The 19,764-nt window shown below is 44.4% G+C and overlaps 1 protein-coding gene across 2 annotated transcripts in view; it reads right to left on the reverse strand.

The window, feature by feature from the left end:
• The window catches only part of RGS7 (regulator of G protein signaling 7), a 1,941,513-nt gene that overhangs the window by 1,659,539 nt on the left and 262,210 nt on the right, over window positions 1-19,764 (reverse strand). The gene's annotated exons all lie outside the window — the stretch shown is intronic.

Consider the following 19,764-nt stretch of genomic DNA (forward strand, 5'->3'; position numbering starts at 1 on the left):
GACAGCTCCCCGTGACCACAATTGCAAAGCTCCAGTACGACCATCCGCAACCCCCAACAGGATGATTGTGCTATGCCACGGACTGTCCACGATGCTTGGCCTGCTCTTTGTGCTACATCAATCACCATCAATGATGCTCTCCGTGCTCCTCGCTCCCCCTTCATTCGCAAATGGAACTTTTCACACAGGACTGTGAAAGTAACTCTTTCAGTCAGACTAACCTGGTCCCTGTATCTGATCTGTGCTCCAACGCGGTCATCCTGAACTTGTGACTTTCACCCGGTCTCACATGACCAGATTACAGCGAGTGGTGCTTTGTGCTTTTAGGCATTTTTTACCTGAAATCTTAAACATTTCATATCTATGGTTCTACTGATTGAATATCTGTTGTTTTAATGTCAAATTATGAATTACACTTTACACTATATTTCTAAATCGGTGCAGCACAAATACTTTACAAATTGCCTCTAAATTAAGCCTGAATACTTTGTGTCTTGCTAGCAGAGGGTTCAGCACAGGTTAATTTGGGGTTTGCTTGTGTTTCACCCTGACAGAGATTGTGGTTGCTGCTTAGGTAGCGTTTCACCCCCCTCAACAAATAATCCAATTTCCAACACCTACTTTGCATATAATGAAGTACATATGCTGATCAGAGAGTAAACGTGGGACTCTGTGATTCTGTACATCTCCCTGCATTATCCTATTGCATTTTGAAAATCATCATAAATGTGTAAATCTACTATAAGAATGGATAGATTCTTCTGAAGCAAACATTCTCACTTTTTGTTTGTAAATCAGACTCCAAGGTAGAGATTTACCTCTACAGCATTCTTAGATTTTGAACACTTCACACCACTTTTTTCAAAGCATATAATCATGTAAATATATGACACAAGAAGGTTTTTTAGGAAAATAATTAGAAACCCTATCCCTATGTCAGACAGAAGTCAATTCTCAAGGGTTAGTGTAAAAGTAGGATTTTCACTTTATCATGTTTCCCTTTTTCCTATTTTCATATGAAATACACTCTTAGATTCAAGTCTCAATGCCTGAATGCAGCTTTAATGAGAAACTACCCCCAAACGTGCTGTGGATAACCACAAAGTTCTACAGAAATTTCCATATTGTAGGTGTGCACAAAACTCCTGCATATCCACCACACCATTTCACGCGGCCCACGCTATATTCCTTTTTAAATGTCCAATCTCATGCTTACTGGAAAAGAAAAAATCTGCCTGCTGTTTAACATACATTTTGTACCTGAGTGATTGAAATTGTTATAGAAGCCCTAATTTCCTGAATAAGGATCTTCACTTTAGAAGAGAAAATGGCAATTTTGTGTAGTAGGTGATGTCTACAAGGCCTGTGTGACAGACCTTGCATTTACAGCACGTATTCTTGATATTAACTGATTGTGATGTTAGGAGGCAGGCTGGGTAGTCATGCAGGCATTTCAAATAAGCTGTACGATAGTACCGCATAATGGAGTCATATTCCAGTGGAGATATTTTTATATGTGAAAAGAATACTGACACCTAGAGGCCAGGTAGAATGATTCAATGTAATTCAATAAGGAACAAGTAGGCGGTTCGCAGAATCCATTCTTCTCCCAAACCATGTTTTACTGAGTGGTGTGTTCCAAAGATAGTGTCCTTCTAAAGTACAAAAATCTGGATAACTCTTGAAAGATTTTTAGAGTTTTGCTCTTCATGTTGCTCAATTTGATCTTCGGGTTACAGTAGGACAGCTTCATATACAGGTTATCTGTGGCAGTTTCCATCTGATTTAGTGAAGGTAACTGACGGTACCCAAAAAGAACAAGCATTTACAATGCAATGCTCTCGTCTTTGTTAAAGTTAGAGCTATTGGCATTGCAAATGTCATTTTTTCCATTTATTGTTTTTTTTAAACCGATAAATATATGGTATTGTCATTTACAATGGCAATAGGTAAGCATTAGAGAGTAGTATTAGTAATAGCTTAATCTCTCGCAAATGCGAGACCTATTTCATTTGCACCCACACACACACACACACAGCCACACAGAGCCACACACACACAGAGCCACACACACACACAGAGCCACACACACACACACACAGTCACACACACACACAGACACACACACAGCCATACACAGACACACACACAGAGCCACACACACACACACACACACAGAGCCACACATACACACACAGAGCCACACATACACACACAGAGCCACACATACACATACAGAGTTACCAGTTTCAATTATGAAAGCATAAATTACTGGCACTATCAGAAAAGTTTCACCCTTGCAGGGGCGTAGCATCCATCGGTGCAGGTGGTGCAGTGGCACCGGGAGACAGAGGCCTGAAGGTTAGCGGCCTCTTGGTGCACCCAGGCTCACCAGTTATGCCCAGTTTTACAGGCTGGACTTGTTACTAGAGCTGCACGCGTTTTGTAAGCTCACATATCATTGGCTACAAAGAGGTGCACGGAGGCTGGGAATTTACCGGAAGATTATCTGCTCAGACTCACAGAGCGTTAGTGGCGCAGCCTGGAAACCCGGGGTCTTATTCACAAGCCCCTTGCGCCGATGTACAGGAAAAGAGAATATTCCTTTAAAAGTGGTGCAAGGAGAGAGTCGTCAGTGTGGAAGGAGCATGCGATTCAAAAAGTGGTGAAAGAGCAAGTGGATGCTGATGGATATGGGAGGAGACTGGCCCTATTGTAGGTGTCACTTGCAGCATGACGCTCTTCCAGCAGGCAGGCCAGGCAGTCTTCCGAATAGCCCGTCAAAGCCCGCAACACTAACAGCAGTGACAGCCGCTCTTTAACGGGAGATTGATTAATTTGGAAGTGAAGGACGCGGGGGGAGGGCGCGGGGCGGCAGGGATGTGGCAACAATTGCAGACACTGCCGCGTGAAGCTCTGCTCACCTTCAGAAGAGGAGGGGTTCCGTGGCACGGTATTGTCTTGTTTCACTTTGGAAAAGCGGGGAAAAAGCAGCATGCCTCTTCTATTAATTGCATGGAGACCAGCTAGTTGTGGTTCTTAATTAAAGAGACGCTGCCTCTTTCCAGCCATTTAGAAGCCCCCGTCCCTTTCACATAAATAACGGGAGGAGGGAGGCTCTTTCTCAAATAAAGGTAGGGGGTGGATTGGATCTGGTTCAAGGACCCGCTCCCAAATAAATATATGGAGATCTAGTACCCCTCAAACAAATCAATAAGCGGAGCATAGAACACGCCAATGATTAGCTGGAACCTGGGACCACTCCTCAAACAAAGGAGCAGAAATGACTTACCAAATGAAACCGAAAGAGAGCAGAGAACATTCCAGAAAATACTTCAGCGGGTTTCATGGGGGTCATGCATGCATGAAAGGGCTGGGAGAGCCCACTCCTCGATGCTTGAGTGCAAGAAGGAGCATTGCTGGCTCAACACCCCCCCCTTTTTGTCGTGGGGGGGCTCTCGGTTTATCTTGCAGGCTTTGTCACAACAGCCTGCATCACCAAGTTCAGACCCACTGCAGGACCCCAGGGGTGAGACGGGCAGCTCTGCTGACACCCACGAGATTTGGCAGGAGCAGCCGAGGGCAGTGAAGGCGCCAGCTGGGCCTCAAAGGTGAGGGACAGAGCAGCGGCAGATGCGGAAAGCGGTGAAACGCAGTGGCTATCTTTGAACTGGCTAATTATAAGGTAACAAAGTTGCATCGCGATTCTTCTATGTAGCTATACTCTTCAAGCGTTTCTTTTGTTAGCTGCACTACTGAAGTTTCCCCAATCCATAATGACCACCAAGACACGTCACTTGCCCATAAAAACAAAAGAAGGACGTCCGGTGGAACGTCATTGTGATACATTATAGTTAGGGCTCCCTGTTTTCCATTTTTACGGATTTTTACAGATAAATACAGACAGAAAACAATGTGTTTTCTGGCTGCATTTATTTTTAAAAGTGGATAAATACAGAAAGTTGTGCTCTTTTTAAGTGACTCTCCATGCTGTCTTTGATGAATTATAGGCCTGCAGCTGAAAATATTGCGGCATGTAAAATTACAAAACAGAATGAATTTCTTCAAATAATGGCATATGTCAACATACATTTATGGTATAATGCTAGTTTACCAGTGGATGTACTGGTATGTAATATTTGACAGCTTAAACAGCTAAAACACAACAGACATCAAATTATGAGTGTGCGCCTATCAGTTAAATAAATATGGAAATACAGTTTTTCATCTTCATTTATACGCAAAACACAAAATAAATATGGATAAATACAGACGGAAATGTTGAAAAAATAAATACCATAAAACCGGGAGCCCTAATTATAGTGAATACGCGATTTTAGGAGTCTGTGAACAAATCTGTAGCTGCGTGTGTGAAGAAACCAAACGAGGGAGATTTGTTGGGGCTGGGAGCACGGCCTGGAATGGAAGTGCCTCGCTGCATATAGGCTTTAAGTGAGATGAAAACACTAAACATAAAGGAACGGGCACCTTACCTCACATGCGGCTCTGTGTAGATCCCTGCGACTCGCAGCTGTTCCGTCAGTCAGAGGCTCCCTTCTGCAGCCCCCTTATGTGTGCGAGTGAGGAGCGACCACTCTGCGCACGCCGGCTTTGCTCCTCCTTCCCCCCTGCCCCCATGCCCCTTGGAGGGCCAATGCCGGGACCCTGGCCTGCGCCGTAAACCTTGTGAATGACGACACTGCTTTCCAATTTCCCTCTCCCTACTAGGGGAACTCAGAATGAGGCAGCGCAGCAAGGAAAGTAAAATTAAAAAAGCGCTCGCCATCTCCAGAAGACAAGAGAGGAGCGCTCCACACCACCATGTTTCTCCGAGGTCCAGCAGAAATGGCTCGGAGAAACGCCCGTCATTTTCAGACTGGGGGGCGTGTTTTTCTTTCTCTCCTCTTCCCATGGGCTGGAATGTAAAATTCCAGCCAATGGGAAGAGGAGAGAAAGAACATAAAAAAACACGCCCCTCAATCCGAAACAGACAGGGCTTAAAGTGACAGACAAAGCTCTTCTCCGAGGCTGGCCGCCGTTTAGGAAGCCAGCCAATGGAGAAGAGCTGGCTTGTTTAAGCCCCATTCTAGAAAACATAAAATCTCGCCAGCGAGACTGCGCAAGCGCAGCCTACGCAGGCCAAGACCTAAAAATGGTGCTCAAATTCTCTTTCATGCGAGAAACTTAATTAAACAGGCTGCCACTTAACTAAAGTGTCTATGTGCCTGTTTGTGCATGTTTACCGACTTTCATTGTTGTGCAGTGTGATTTTCTCATTTGTGGCGTAGGCCTTCAATATCATACGGTTTCATCAGTTTATATTAAATAGTGCCTATAAATTTTGAGTAGGGACCACCTGTCCTAAATTTACACTGATTGTGCAATATTTGGGACTAAAGTCCGTCTGTAAACAATCCTTTAACAGAACGCATTTGTCTGTAATTTAAGCAGCGCTCTGCTCAGCCTGATAATGTCCAGAGGTCCCAGTCAGAGTCACCCACGAAAGCTCTCTCTGAAACACACAATATTTAAAGTGTGTTAAAAAACAGCATGCAAACTATGGCATAGTTGCATCAAGCTAAAAACCGGTTGCAAACGGGCAGATTCTCAGAATCTGCCCCTTTGCGACCGGTATTTTTGCATTTGGGATGATGCATCCCAAATGCAAAAATCCAAGTTAAGAATTTGCAAAATTGCGATTACTTATTTATTTATTTATTCAAAGTTTTATATAGCGCAAACAAGATCCTTACAGATATCAGAGCGCTTCACAGAGACAGGGGTAGGGGCAGCAGGAATGAACAGAGATAATGGGAGCAGTATAATAGTCACTAACATAATAGGATAACAATAACGTACTGAAAACATATCAATATACAATCAGGTAAACAAGTAATATAAGACGGCACAAGTCATTGATCCCACTACAGAAGGGTTCAGGTAAATCTTGGATGTGTGGATGGCTTATACCAATTTCTTAGGATGGAGATAACACGGGGTGGGGGCATCGGGAGGGTGATTCAATAAGCCAAAGTGTATCATATATTGGTCGGTAGTATGAGAGTAGCGTAGTAGTGTCACCATCAAGTAGGAGTATAGTGCCAAAAGAGAAGGTGATCAATGATACAAAGCGATGCAGAGTCTCTGATCCAGCACCTATAAAGTTCAGGAGATCTTGGCCAGAAGGATGTTTTTCACCTCTTTCTTGAAGAGTGCAGTGGAGGAGATAAGCCTGGTTTCAGGAGGGAGCGCTTTCCAGATCCTGGGTGCCGTTCCTGAGAAGGAGCGCTTGTATGTTTTTTCTTTCCGGAATCTACGAGGTTTCAGGAGTAGATTTTTTGTACTTCTATTGGATCTCGAACCTCCTGATATAGACAACTTTTGAGCGAGGTAGTTGGGTGCCTTGTGGTGCACGGCTGAGTGTGTCATAACTGCAATTTTTAGCTGTATTCTGGCTTCAAAATGCAGCCATTTTAGAGACTTTAAGTCTGGGGATATATGCGAATGTTTTCTTGAGCCAGTAATGAGTCTCGCGGCAGCGTTCAGGGAGGCTCTTAGGGGTGCTGTTGTGGATAGCGGGAGTCCGCTGAGGGCCACAATTCCGTAGTCTATGCGAGGGATGACTGAAGCTTGTACAGCAGTTTGGAAGTCTTTGGCAGGGAGGAAGGGTTTAAGTTTCCTCAGTGTATTGATTTGGAAATTAGCTCCTTTTGTGGCTTTGCTAACGTGCTGTTGCATGTTGAGCTTGGCGTCGAATTGTGATTGCATTTAAGGAATCTCAAATTGAGATTCCTTAAATGCAATGCATTAAAGTAAAAGAATTAGCGATTTTGCTAATAGGGGGAGCAAATTACCATGAAGTTGAACTTCATGGTAATTGGCAAAAACTTTGAAAAATGCACTAAAGTGCATTTTTCAAAGTTCCATTTTACACACAAACATGCCCTTAGGGCATGTGTGTGTGCAAGATGTACCCATATGCAGATTTCAGGGGTGCAACAGGGTGTCCTTTTGACACCCTGGCACCCTTGAAATTCCAATCTAAATTTGCGATTCTCTAATTGAGAATCGCAAATTGAGAATGTCTTCCCATTCATTCCTATGGGCCTCTAGGCCCATAGGAATGAACGGGGAGGTATTCCTTAATTGGGACTCACAATTTGCGAGTTGCAATTAAGGAATTTTAAGAAATCGCTATTTTTTTTAGCGAGTTCTTCATGCATAGCCTTTTGCTATTCCTTATTAGCGAATCCTTATTTTTCGCTAATACTTATTTTTCGCTAATAAGGAATCGCAGAATGGATGCTTGATTAATCTATAGGTATGTCCCTGAGGTCAAGGGGGCTGGGGAAGTGGGGAGAAGATCAGAGAGAAACTAATAAGTACGAAATATTCAGTGACTTATTTTGTTGACTTTTCAAATTCAGATAATGGCACATAAAATATAACCCAGACAGTAATTATAAGAAATTGGGTTATTAATTGAGGAAGGTAAGTACCCCAATCAAGTACTAATAATATTCCTTTCAGAGTGAACCTTGAGATCAATTCCCTGGTAGCTGTGGCACAAAGCACACAAGCTTAATTTCAAGCCAATACATACTGTATTGTGGTGAACAAATTAATTGGAAACACCAAGACGAGGAAAGATTTACTGAAGACAGCAATGTACCTCCATACAAAAGCTCAGAGATAACTGCCACTACCAATATTCCCTGCAGCGATGAGATAAGATTTCATGACATGCACACATTCAACCTTAAAGACATCACCACACTTCTCCCCAACCTAAAAGAAGTAACTTACCTACACCACCCTCGCGTGTATAAATAACAAACATGAGACAAAAAAACATAACAGCAACATTCTATAATAAAATTCTGCATCTTTAAAGACATTGTACCACACTTTTAAGAAAGACCAAAACCTAGCCGTCTTTTCAATACACTCAATGTGAGGACTTTTTCTGACAATGTTCTTACACCTATCCTGTCTTAACTTCTCACGCTTGCTACCATTCATCATACAGCAGCCTCCATTTTGATCCAAAGCTACATGACATGTATGCCTCCAGTTACCATCTGATATCTTTTCCAGAATTTCTCAATTCTTCACTGACTTACACAGGTTCTCTTAATTTTTCAAAAAAAACATACTAACCATAACAGGATTTTTAACCTGCACCCAATCCCCAATTTTCAACATGCAGTCAACCTACACATTTTGGTATCCAATTTCCTCCTATTGGCCATAGTAGAGTTAACTTCAGGTGTTTTCGTTACTCACACAGACCTCCTTCTTTTGGACACTGTTCAATCATCCAAAATGGACACAACTCTGTAGATGCTTCCCTTCCTATCATCAACTCAAATGGAGATTTTCCTGTAACACCATATGGTGTGGTATGATATAACCATACTAAATCTTTGATTGCCTTACAGACATCCATGTTACTCCTGTAGTAGACTGAATACACTCTATTAAGATTGTATTAAAGCGTTCAACTTGTCCATTGCCCTGTGGATGATACAGCAGTGTCCTGACATGTTTAATAGAACACTTACCCACAAAAGAAACCATGTCAAAGGCAATAAGCTGTACCCCATTGTCTGTTATAATTTCACCTAAAATCCTTCCCTGATAAAAACCTTCTGAAACAGTAGTTCACACTTTTAGTGGTAGGCTCACTGACCGGTTCCGTCTCAGCCCATCTCAAGAGATGATCAATTAGAACAATTAAATATATCATATGAATTGGCAAATACGGCATGGCTCCAACAAACTCCACCCCTACTCGTTGCCAAACCCTGCCGGGACATAGCATTACAATCTCTGTTGTACCTTCAGTAATAAGAACACACTATACTTCACACACTTCCTCCCAAAATAATCATTTGCCCATCCATTATTGACCACCAAAAATCCTTTTTTGTCACTGCTGATTTCAAATGAACTGAATAAGCAAGTTCAATTAACTTTTGACGAAAACATTGAGGAGGAATCAACTTGTCACCATGCACTAATGTTTCACCTTCAATAGATAATTCATCTGATGCTTCTCAAAACATCTGCAACTCAGCAGAAAGATTCTTTTCCTTCGGCCAGCCCGACTTTACCAGAGACAAAACTTCACTCAAAATTCCGTCTTCATTGATTGGCTAATCCTCCTTTTTCTTACATACAACTATATATCCAATAGATGTCACAAAACATTCCTCAACTTCACTCAAAATCCTCAACATCCTCAATAGTAAATCTTGAAAGACAATATGCCCTACAATTTTTCCCACCTTGCTATTCAATAGTGGAAAAAACTCCAATGGTTTAGCTGACTATCTAGGAAGCTGAGCCTTGGAACATTTTAGCTTCTTTTCAGATAATATGTCAACTAAAGGATGATGATCAGTTTTTTAAAACAAGCAGTGTGCCCCATAAATACAGCCTACATTTCTTAACACTCGAAACACAAGCCATCACTCTTTTTCAATCACCAAATGTTTCCGTTCTGCATGGAATAAGGATCTTTATGCAAAACCAATCATACTCATCTCACATCTGCCATCTGACTGAGATAATACCGGACCCAAACTATAATCAAATGTCTCTGTCGTAGCAATGGGTTTTTCCCTTCTACAAATGTCTGTATCACAGGTGCCTTTTACAATTTCTTCTTTTTTTTATAAATCTTTTTTATTTAACAGCTTAATAACCATTGGTGGTCAACTCATTTTGAACAATACATTGTTACAGTGCACCGTAAAAACACAGAGTCTACATTTACCGTCATTCTTAGAGTGACTACTTCAGCTTGTTATAAAAACAACTAACGTTACTGCCTCCTCATATGTTTGCCGGGGTTGAGGGGGCTCACAGATATTGCCCCTGAACTCGTTCCACCTACACCACACCGCCTCCCACTTCTTGGGGCACCCCCTTGCTGTATATACCGTCTTTTCCTGGAGCATGCACCAGTCCATGTCCTTTTTCCAATCACTGATCTTTGGAGGCGCAACCGCCCCCCATATTCTCGCAATGTTCACCACTGTTTGCCCCAGCGTGACCCATATCCTCCCTTTCGCTGGTAGATATGTGGGTTCCCACACATTTAATAGACATCGCTTAGCCTCCATTCGTAGCTCAACCCCCCACACTTCTTGCATGCAACGAAGCACTCGCCTCCAGTAGGTCTGCAACGTTGGTCATTCCCACACTATGTGGATGAAGGTTCCCACCTCCCCACACCCCCTCCTGCAGAGACCCTCCTCACTGCGTCCCATCAGCTTCAATCTAGTGCATGAAATGTAAACCCGATGTAGTATCTTGAGCTGGATGAGTCGCAACCTGGGCGATATGGCCACCTCCTTAGGAGAGGCAAGCGCACACCCCCACTCCTCCTCATCAATCTCTAATCCGTCCGCCGCCCACTTCCTTTTGAGGGCCAAAAGCGGGTCTGGAGAGTTGTTAGTTAACTTTTTATATGTGAGGGAAACCGTGTACTCCGCAGCCTATCCTCCAGAGGGGAGGCTTTTGGGGGAGCGGTCCCAGGCTGAATGTTCTTCTGCAGGGAGTGCCTGACCTGCAGGTAACAAAAATATTCTGTTTGCGCGAGTTCGTGTGTGTTTTGGAGTGAGGCAAAGGATTTGACCCCATCCGAACCTCATAGGATTCTAACTTGGGAGATGCCAATTAGGTCCCAGTTTCGGAACCCCTTGGTGCAGCCCAGATTGCCTAGCTTCTCAGAGACCCAAAGTGGAGTGGCCAGTGTAAGAGTGTAAGACCATCCCAGTTTTTGCTGAACGATGTGCCACAGTTGCACCGAGTGCTGAGTAGGCCCCGTGAGCACGTACTTACCGGGCTTTGAATACAACGCCGCTTCAAAGTTCCCACCGGGAAGGAAACACCTGTCCATGCCATATCCTGGGTAGTTGCCATCGCAGTACGTGCCCTGGTTGATGGCCGAGAGGTGTGCGGCCCAGTAGTACTTACGAATATCCGGGAGTGCTATACCCCCGTCAAACCCCCGTCAAACCATCCCAGTGTTAGTTTCTGTAGGGATATTCTAGGTGTACCAGACCAGAGGAGTTCTCTCTGCGCGGCTTCAACGGCTGCGAAATATGACTGCGGGACCAGGTCGGGATAGTTTTGTACGGCGTAGAAGAAACGAGGCAGTGCCATCATTTTAAAAAGTGCCGCCCTGCCTAGCAGGGACAACGGGAGTTTTTGCCACGCCGCGGAGTCTCATTTAAGCCGCTGTAGGGGCGGCAGAAGATTCCTCTCGTACATGGTGGTTTTGTCTTTGGAAATAAAGATCCCCAGATATTGGAATCCTTTCGTGACCACCTGAATCGGGCAGTCCCTGGGGATTACCGGGGGGTCGCCGTGGAGGATGTGGAGGAGAGATTTGCTCCAGTTAATACTGTAGCAAGAGTTCTCCCCAAAGTTAGTGAAGATTTCCAGGGCCACCACGAGGGACCTAGAGGCCGTGAGAGGTAAAGGAGGTAGAGCGAGATCCTGTCTTCCCACCCGTCAGCCCACCTAAGCCCCTTTAAAGACACATCCTGTCTGATCCACACGGCTAGCAGCACAAGAGAAAGGGCGAACAGGAGAGGGGGCATCCCTGCCACGTCCCTCTCACCAGGGCGAAAGCCTCAGAAGTTTTATTATTAACGGTGACTTGGGCCAAAGGCTCGGAGTAGAGGAGACGCACCCATTTGATAAAGCTCGGGCCAAAACCCAATTTTCGGAGCACTGTGATCATATAGGGCCATTCCAGCGTGTCGAACGCCATTGTGGCATCAAGTGAAACCACTACTGCGTCCTCTTGGAGAGTGTGACATCTCCCCATCACTCCATTAAGGCGCCGGAGATTGAGTGCTGTGTTCCGGTGGGGCATGCAGCCCGATTGGTCCGGGTGGACCAGTGTATTCAAGACTGGCTGCAGCCTATTGGCAAGGACCTTGGCCAATATTTTGGGCTCTGCGTTTAATAGAGATATGGGCCTGTAGGAGGTACAAGTATCTCTCGGTTTCCCTTCTCTTGGGATGGCCACAATAGTAGCCAACTGTTGATCCCGTGGCAATACTCCCTTCCCCATGCTTTCCTCGAACATGCGTTTGAGGTAGGGGCTAAGACCATCGGGCTTGAGCTTGTAGAGCTCGATCGGGAGGCCATTAGGCCCGAGTGCTTTACCTGGGCGAAGATCTTTAATAGCCTGCTCCAGCTCTGCCGTGGTGAGGGGCTTCTCCAGGGCTTGGCGCTCGACTACGGAAAGAGCCGGCATCCAAATATCAGCCAGTAATGCCACGGAGTCCTCCTCCGGGCGGTCAGACCCCCTACTGTATACCCTCTGGAAGTGCCGTGCAAATTCGGTGACTATTTCACGGGGTCCAGTGACGGTGGCTCCGGACTCAGTCTTAAGTTCGGCAACTACTTTATTTGCCTGCTGTTTCTTGTCAAGCCAGGCAATAACCGTACCCGCCTTGTCGCCTTGGTCGAATATTCTACCCTCCCTGTCTCTGGCTAAGGTCTTGGCCGCTTCTGTGGCTAGATCCCTATACTCTGCCACTTTGAGTTGCAGCCGGTGATGAGCTCCCGGGTCCCCATCAGTCTGCGTTGCTTGTTCCAATGCATTGAGGTCGGTCTCAATAGTCATCATCTGTGCCTCCCTATCCTTGCGCCGGCTGGCAATTGCAGACAAGGCCTCTCCTCTGAGGACGGTCTTGAAGGCCTCCCACAACACCACCGAGGAGTCCACAGATCCGTTGTTACTCTTGAAGTAGCATCTTTCTGAGATCTTCACTACGAAGATACCAGGCATTAATAGGTGCAATGCACCCCTCACGTCTGTTCCAGATCGTGAGGTGGGCCAATAGTGGGGAGTGGTCCGAAATACCCCTGGCTAAGTGCGTGACCTCTTGAAGTGTGGTGTCTTGATGCAGGGGAGAAAGAATGTAATCCAAACGTGAAAAAGAGCGATGTGGGCCCGAAATGAAGGTGTACTGTTTGTCCATCTGGTGTTTAAGACGCCAGATATCAGCCAGGCCAAATGCCTCTATAAAGTCAGCCAACCATCTGCACCCTGGCGGTATGTCCCTTGGTGGGTGCCTGTCTAGATCTCCTGAAACTACAGCATTAAAGTCGCCTCCCACCAGAAGTTGACCATCAGGGAGAAGCCTGCCCAGGTCCTGGTATGTTGACACAAGGTTTAGCCTACGGCCCTCCAACTTCCCCGATAGAGCCACGAAGCAACACTGTGGATCATTGTCTGTGTGGTCAATGAGGAGGGGGAAATTACGACGGGATTACCACCCCCGCGACCCAGAGGTGAAGCCTGAGTGGACCGCCAAGGAGTACCCCCATCTGTTCAATGCTTGGCACGTTATACCCAATAAGTGGGTTTCCTGAAGCAGTACAGCATCAGGGAGGTGGCGTTTGACAAGTTGCAATACAATGGTTCGTTTGAGCGTGTCCCCCAGCCCGTTGACATTCCAGCTCAATACCTTGAGGCTTTTATCCCATCTTTTAGCCATACCCACTCCTGACTGAGGCAACATCCCTGTGTACTCTGGTGCATCTCATGACTCTGTACGTACGTTTCTGGTGTGACCAAACCAAACTACCCCCCGACCCCTGCCTCCCCTAACTCCCCCCTTTCCTTCCCCCCTCAACCTCCAGCCCCCCCAGTGCCCCCTGACCTGCTAACTGCTCTTTCGCAAGCTGTCCGCCCGCAGCGCTTGAGCCGCGGGCGGACAGCTTGTGAAAGAGGCCGAGCCAAGGGCAGCTGCGGTATTAATAGGAGTTACGCCCCTCCCAGCGGGTAGGCCCAGCCCTGGCCGGTGCCTGGTGGACACGGGGAGGGGCAAGGAGCCCCGCCTACCTCCTTCCACGCCCCCCCCTGTAATGGCTGGAGCTCGACGAATGGCACTAAAGCGCTGCCTCGCTCATGTTCCCCTGCGGGTCACGCAGTCAGCGGCAGAACTTGAGTTTATAGTCGTGTGCAGTCACTACACAAAACTTGTATCCATGCCAGGTGTTCACCCTCATTCAAAGCTCTTAAAGAAGATTTGTACAGAGATAAAAATCTAAGCCATGGTAGGATGGTTTATCCAGATGTAGAAAACAATAACCCACTATTTGCTTTAGAACATAGACAGTCAACTTCGTCATTTGGAGAGGAGGTGGCTAAAAATGGCACTCTCTAGGCGTGGCGTGCAGGCCGCAATGCGATATGTTTTCATTCTAATAGCACATTAATAGAAAAACTCAAGTATTGGCAGTCCTAGGCCTGCTGACTCATGAATATCCAAACAGGCCCTTTAAGAAGTTCACCGTATGAACCAAATATTTTTAGAAACTTCTTTATTAGCAAAATCTATTAAAAATATACCCTTTATTACAGTAGCATGTTTGCTGATAGTTAACAAAAGAAAACATGCCATGGCGACGATAAGTAGCCAATGAAATATTATAATTATTGCTTTGTTTTAATCTATGCCACCAGCGTGCTTCGCTGCAGCCCGGACAGACTGTTAGCTACTGTAATTTCCTTTTTAAGTGACACAAACGCACAACACTGCATGTGTACGCACATCAGTGTTCATTACCGCTCATTAAATTTCAAAAGCAAAGGAAAACGCCAAGGGACCTCGCTCACAAGCGCTGTCGGAATACAGCTGACTTCCTCTCCTTAGGCCTTAATCGATGCCAGACGGCTCTTGATTGGCTCCAGAGTTACTCCGACTCATTTTCACTGACAGGGCGTCTTTGGCGGTATTTAGGCTCTCTGAAGTGCATAATATGTGTGTTTGTGGAAGGGGGGGGGGGATGTCGAGCTCTTATGAAAGAGTCTCAGGTTATACGACCGAGTTTCTATCCCAACTATCATTCAAGATGGAAGTCGATTTAACATACCAATGGCACAGGAAGCGAAATGTTGCGCACTTTAGCCCGTGGCTCATAGTACACACTTCCTTGGTCTTACTCCGCGCAGGCAGCAGCCAGGCCTTCAATAAGGATGTTTGGTATTAAAAAAAAAAAAAAAACAGAAGTAAACTATTTTTTTTTTACTGTCCCCCTATACTTTGCCAAATCAAATCGTTTGTCTATTTTTGGCAGTCCCTGGCGAAAGCATCTTTGCCAAATGGCTTAGTGTAATTTGCTTCACCTTGAATATATAATCATAGGATATTAAAACGTAGTAATTCATTCTTTCGTCTAAAATATAATGTTGTTAAAAGCAAACCTGGAACCTTACAACTAAATTACCTGGTTGCTCAGTAGACAAAATGATACTGTGTATTGTGTGCGTGTTTTCTGCAGTGCTGGATTCCGCACAAAAACAAAAGAAACAGACCTGGCATTTGTTTTGTTTTCATGCTGTTCGTTTGGAACAACATTTTGTCATGAGAGAGAGATGGAAAATAATGGTTTTCATTCCTAATAAGCAAGTATCTGGCAATTGGTTTGACGTTAGCCTGTCGGCGCTCTGACATATGCTTCTTTGCCATAAAACAACAAGGGAAGGAAGATTAGAAGCTGATGAGATAGGACTTAAAACGCAATCACGACAGCATCTCTCGAGAGGACTCTGTGGATAAAGCTGGCATTCAGCACTTGCTCAGTAGGGCTGCTCGCCAGGCCCTGACTCAAAAGACTTGAATAAGCCCGCAAGAGAATTAAATTGAGAGAACAGAAAGCAGGAAGCATTCGTGTGTCCCAAAACTGGCAGAAGAATTGGTGACGCTGCCAGAGAATTTAAAAAGTTTCACACACAACTCTGTCACAGCTGAGAGAGGAGAAATGCACGAGAAAACTTAAATAATGAAGCAAAAATCACTTCGCTCGTTTTTGTCCGCTGTGCATGACTTTTTACGTCTGGCATTAGCTAGACCTTTTGATTTTAATAAAGTTATTTACATATCATTCTGGCTTTTAGGGGCTTCTTCCAGCCAGCTCTCTTTATCCATTAGTCTGTTTGTGTGTCAACAACATATTTGTTCAGCCCACCACAATACAGGTGCCCAATGTGCACCGCTATGTGACCAAACAAGTGTGAGAAAACACACTATCAGGCTAACCCCCCTCTTTTATGAAATCGTGTAATGGATTGATAAAGATTTTTTTAAATTAATTTGGGTGCCTGAATTGTGAACTGTCTGCTCGCTGCCCTTAACAAGGTTGTGTAAAATTCAGTCATATAGGTCTCAACCTGTTTGAGCTCTATTGTTTTGTTTCACTTATTTATTTGCTTACTTCTTTCTTCTGTTGTTGAATGTGTTCACTCTTTTTTGAAGCACGGAACTCGAGCAGATTGATTTGTTATGTAGAATTTGTTGTCCCTGTCATGTCCAGGTCTTGTCCAACGATATAATTTGTGATGTTAAATGTTTGTATTATATGTGTCAAAATGTAGTTTGTGGTCTGTTGACGTACTGTTTTTAGATGTTGTTCTTGTGAAGACCGATGTAAATTTATATTAAAACATTTATTATTTCATTAAAAAAAGGAACTCTTAAAATGAAAGAAAATAAATAAAAACGCATGTTTCTTGGTCACATCAAGTGTGTGATCTAATGAAATGATGATCAACTAAAATCAGTTCTGGCATGTGTGTTGATGTGTGCAATGTGCACTTACAGAGAGGGAGAGGTGTGGCACCGCGGCCAGGGCGACTGACGCTGGAATCTGGGGATCAGGGTTCGATCCCCGGCTCCGGCGGCAGGTTAGCCCAGCACCATGCGACTCTGGGCAATAACTTGCTTAATCTTCCCGACAGCTCCCAGCGCCTAGAGACCCTTACGGGTGATTGTGCGCTTTACAAATGTGAATTATTACACACTAAAGAATTCCTTGTAGAGTTTTCCAAAGACATTCACAGACCCTGGCAAAGTGAAAAGTCGGCAGCCAATAATAGACCAATTCGCTTGCCAATTCTTGTTAGCAAAAGGCAGCCAGGTCCACAATACAAACTAGGCAAGAGAGACACACATTTCTTTTAAGATGGCCGTACATAAAATCAACGAGTAGTTTTTCACGTGAGTCTGACTTCTTAAAGCAGGAACTTTACCAGGAAATGCAGCTGGCTCAGCAAATCTCAAAGGCTTAAGAAATATACAACTTAAGCAAATGTATGAAGTCACTATGCACGTAGGCGTTTCCAGAGATACTAATTTAAGACTTTCAATTTACTTTTTGTATTGCCTTCACTGCTTTGTCATGCTAAGAGGTCAACTTTTGTATAAAATGTGTTAGAATCACTGCAATGTTTTTTATTTTGCTCAGCCCTGTGCTGGCGCTTGCAGCCTGACAGGCAGGAGCCTTAATCGTCACATTTGATTGGTCATTGTAAGTAGAGCTGTGTAACTGATTTTTTAGCAGTTGGGTTGAGACTGGGTAATTCATGTAGTACTGTGAAGTATTCTTAGAGCACACAAGACCTCAGAAGATCCCAAAGTAGTGTTTTCTAAGGGGGGTCTCCTCCATCTACCTGAGTGAAGGGGCCAAATCTTTCATATTCATGCCCCGAAGAGTTGGAACCCTCTAATACTACAACAGTGAGATAAGAAGAGAGACATGCTCTGTCTCTTTAAAGATACTGCTGTAAGATAGGAGTCCTTTGTTCGGGCAGACCAGAAGACGGTTACCACAGAGATAATGTGCAGAGTGAAAGAGATAGCTGTATGTTTGAGTTGGTAGTGTACTGCATTTCCAGTTCCATGTTCAAAGAACGAATGGCTGAAAGGGCAGAGCTAAAATTTACTCTATGTTTATTGTGATGGATTAAACCAAGATCAGTTGATTGGGGGTGAGTGCTTGTATTGTCAACGCTCCGTCCATCACCACCTTTGGTTTCGCTTTGTTCGCCATAAGTTGGCAGGGTATGCTCAGACGTGAGTCCCTTGCTCACTTTGCCACTGGATTCAAGCAAGCCGGGCTGAAGACGGCTGTAATGCCAGAAACCGGTCCTCGGAAGCTTGTTTCCGGTCCAGGGAAGGCATGGCTTGGCAGTTCGGGCTGGACTGTTCCCATGAGGCACAGGGTCAGACTGATTTGCATATGGCCATGTCTGAACTGGGGTGGCAGAGTGGGCTAAAGAACGGTGATGGATTAAACCCAGATCAGTTCACTGGGGGTGAGTGCTTGTATTGTCAACGCTCCGTCCATCACCACCTTTGGTTTTGCATTGTAAGCAACACGTCACGTTGACATCGTTGCTGTCAAAATCCAGACCTTAACAATTTATATTTTCTTCACCTGCAAGGTGACAGTAATGCTTTCAGGTAACTTTAGTCGGCTCAAACTTACTTACTCGTGCAAGGGGCTGTTTTTTGTATGAAGAGCAGCTATGAACATATGAAGCTATCGAATGCCCCACATACATTGCAGTATGAAATGTTAAATGTGCAGCTTCACTAAAATCATAAGCTCAGGTACTAATTCTTTCTTTCTAAAAGCAAAACCACCTTAAATAAGCTATGATGCACAGGAAAGTTGAATTTCCTTAAAGATGTTCTTATCCAAAAGTTCAATCTATTACAGAAGTGGACTGCATCTTTTTATCTGGCTTTAAAGTTAATACACAGTAGAATACTAGCAACCAAGAGAAGTGTGAGTTATTTCATTTTTTGTGTTTGGAATGTACATGTTGCTAGCAAGATATCCTTGGCTTACCATGATACACAAGTCATGGACAAGATGGGAAATAAGAGTATAAAGAAAGGTTTATGATTTGCCTACATGGACCTATGCACACAAAGACCTACACACACACACGCACACACACACATATATATTAAATACTGGTATTATGAGGTTTCTACCCTAAAAAATGGAAGCCTGCGATCTAGGAACTTACAGGTAGATACATCAAGCATTTTTGAGAGCGCAAGCGGTGCGAATCGCAAAATTTGTCCGTTTGCGCCCGCATAAATGGCATTTGAGATGCATCAAGGGTTCATGCACTCGCAATTTAAGAATTCACAAATAATTGCGAGTTCTCAAATTGCGAGTGCATTTAAGGAATCGCAATTTGCGATTCCTTAAATGCAATGCATAAACCATTCCAAAATTGCAAATTCGCAATCTGAGGTCGCTATTTACCGCGAATTCAAACTAATTGGTAAATAGCAAAAACTTAGAAATATGCACTTTAGTGCATTTTTCTAAGTTGCATATTACACACACACACATGTCCTTGGGACATGTGTGTGCGCAACACCAGTGAACATTACCATTTCAGGGGTGCAACAGGGTGTCCTTTGGACACCCTGGCACCCTTGAAATTGCGGCACATTTGCGATTCGCTAATTGCTAATTGCAAATAAGGAATGACTCCCCATTCATTCCTATGGGCCTTTAGGCCCATAGGAATGAAGGCCCATAGGAATGAAGGCCCATAGGAATGAATGGGAAAGCCATTCCTTATTTGCGATTAGCAATTAACGAATCGCAAATAAGGAATCAGTAGGAATCGCAAATAACATTGCGATCCCTACATGCATCCCATTTTGCGAGTCTTCAATAGCGAATCTATAAAATTTGCTATTAAGGACTCGCAAAACATAACTTTGATGCATCTGGGGGTTAGAGTACTTATACTCAACTGGTGCAAGACTTAAACATCTTCTCCAGTTTACTTTGCAGCAACATCTCCTTAGAGGATAGCTTCTGGCAACCACCTCTATGTAACACCAGTTGAACAACAAGGAAAATGACTGCCACTGCTAGACTTATGGCAATGTGAGAACAGTGAATATGAGACCCTAA

This window comes from Lissotriton helveticus, chromosome 6 (genome assembly GCF_964261635.1).
Source record: "Lissotriton helveticus chromosome 6, aLisHel1.1, whole genome shotgun sequence".
In the NCBI taxonomy this organism is placed as follows: Eukaryota; Metazoa; Chordata; class Amphibia; order Caudata; family Salamandridae; genus Lissotriton; species Lissotriton helveticus.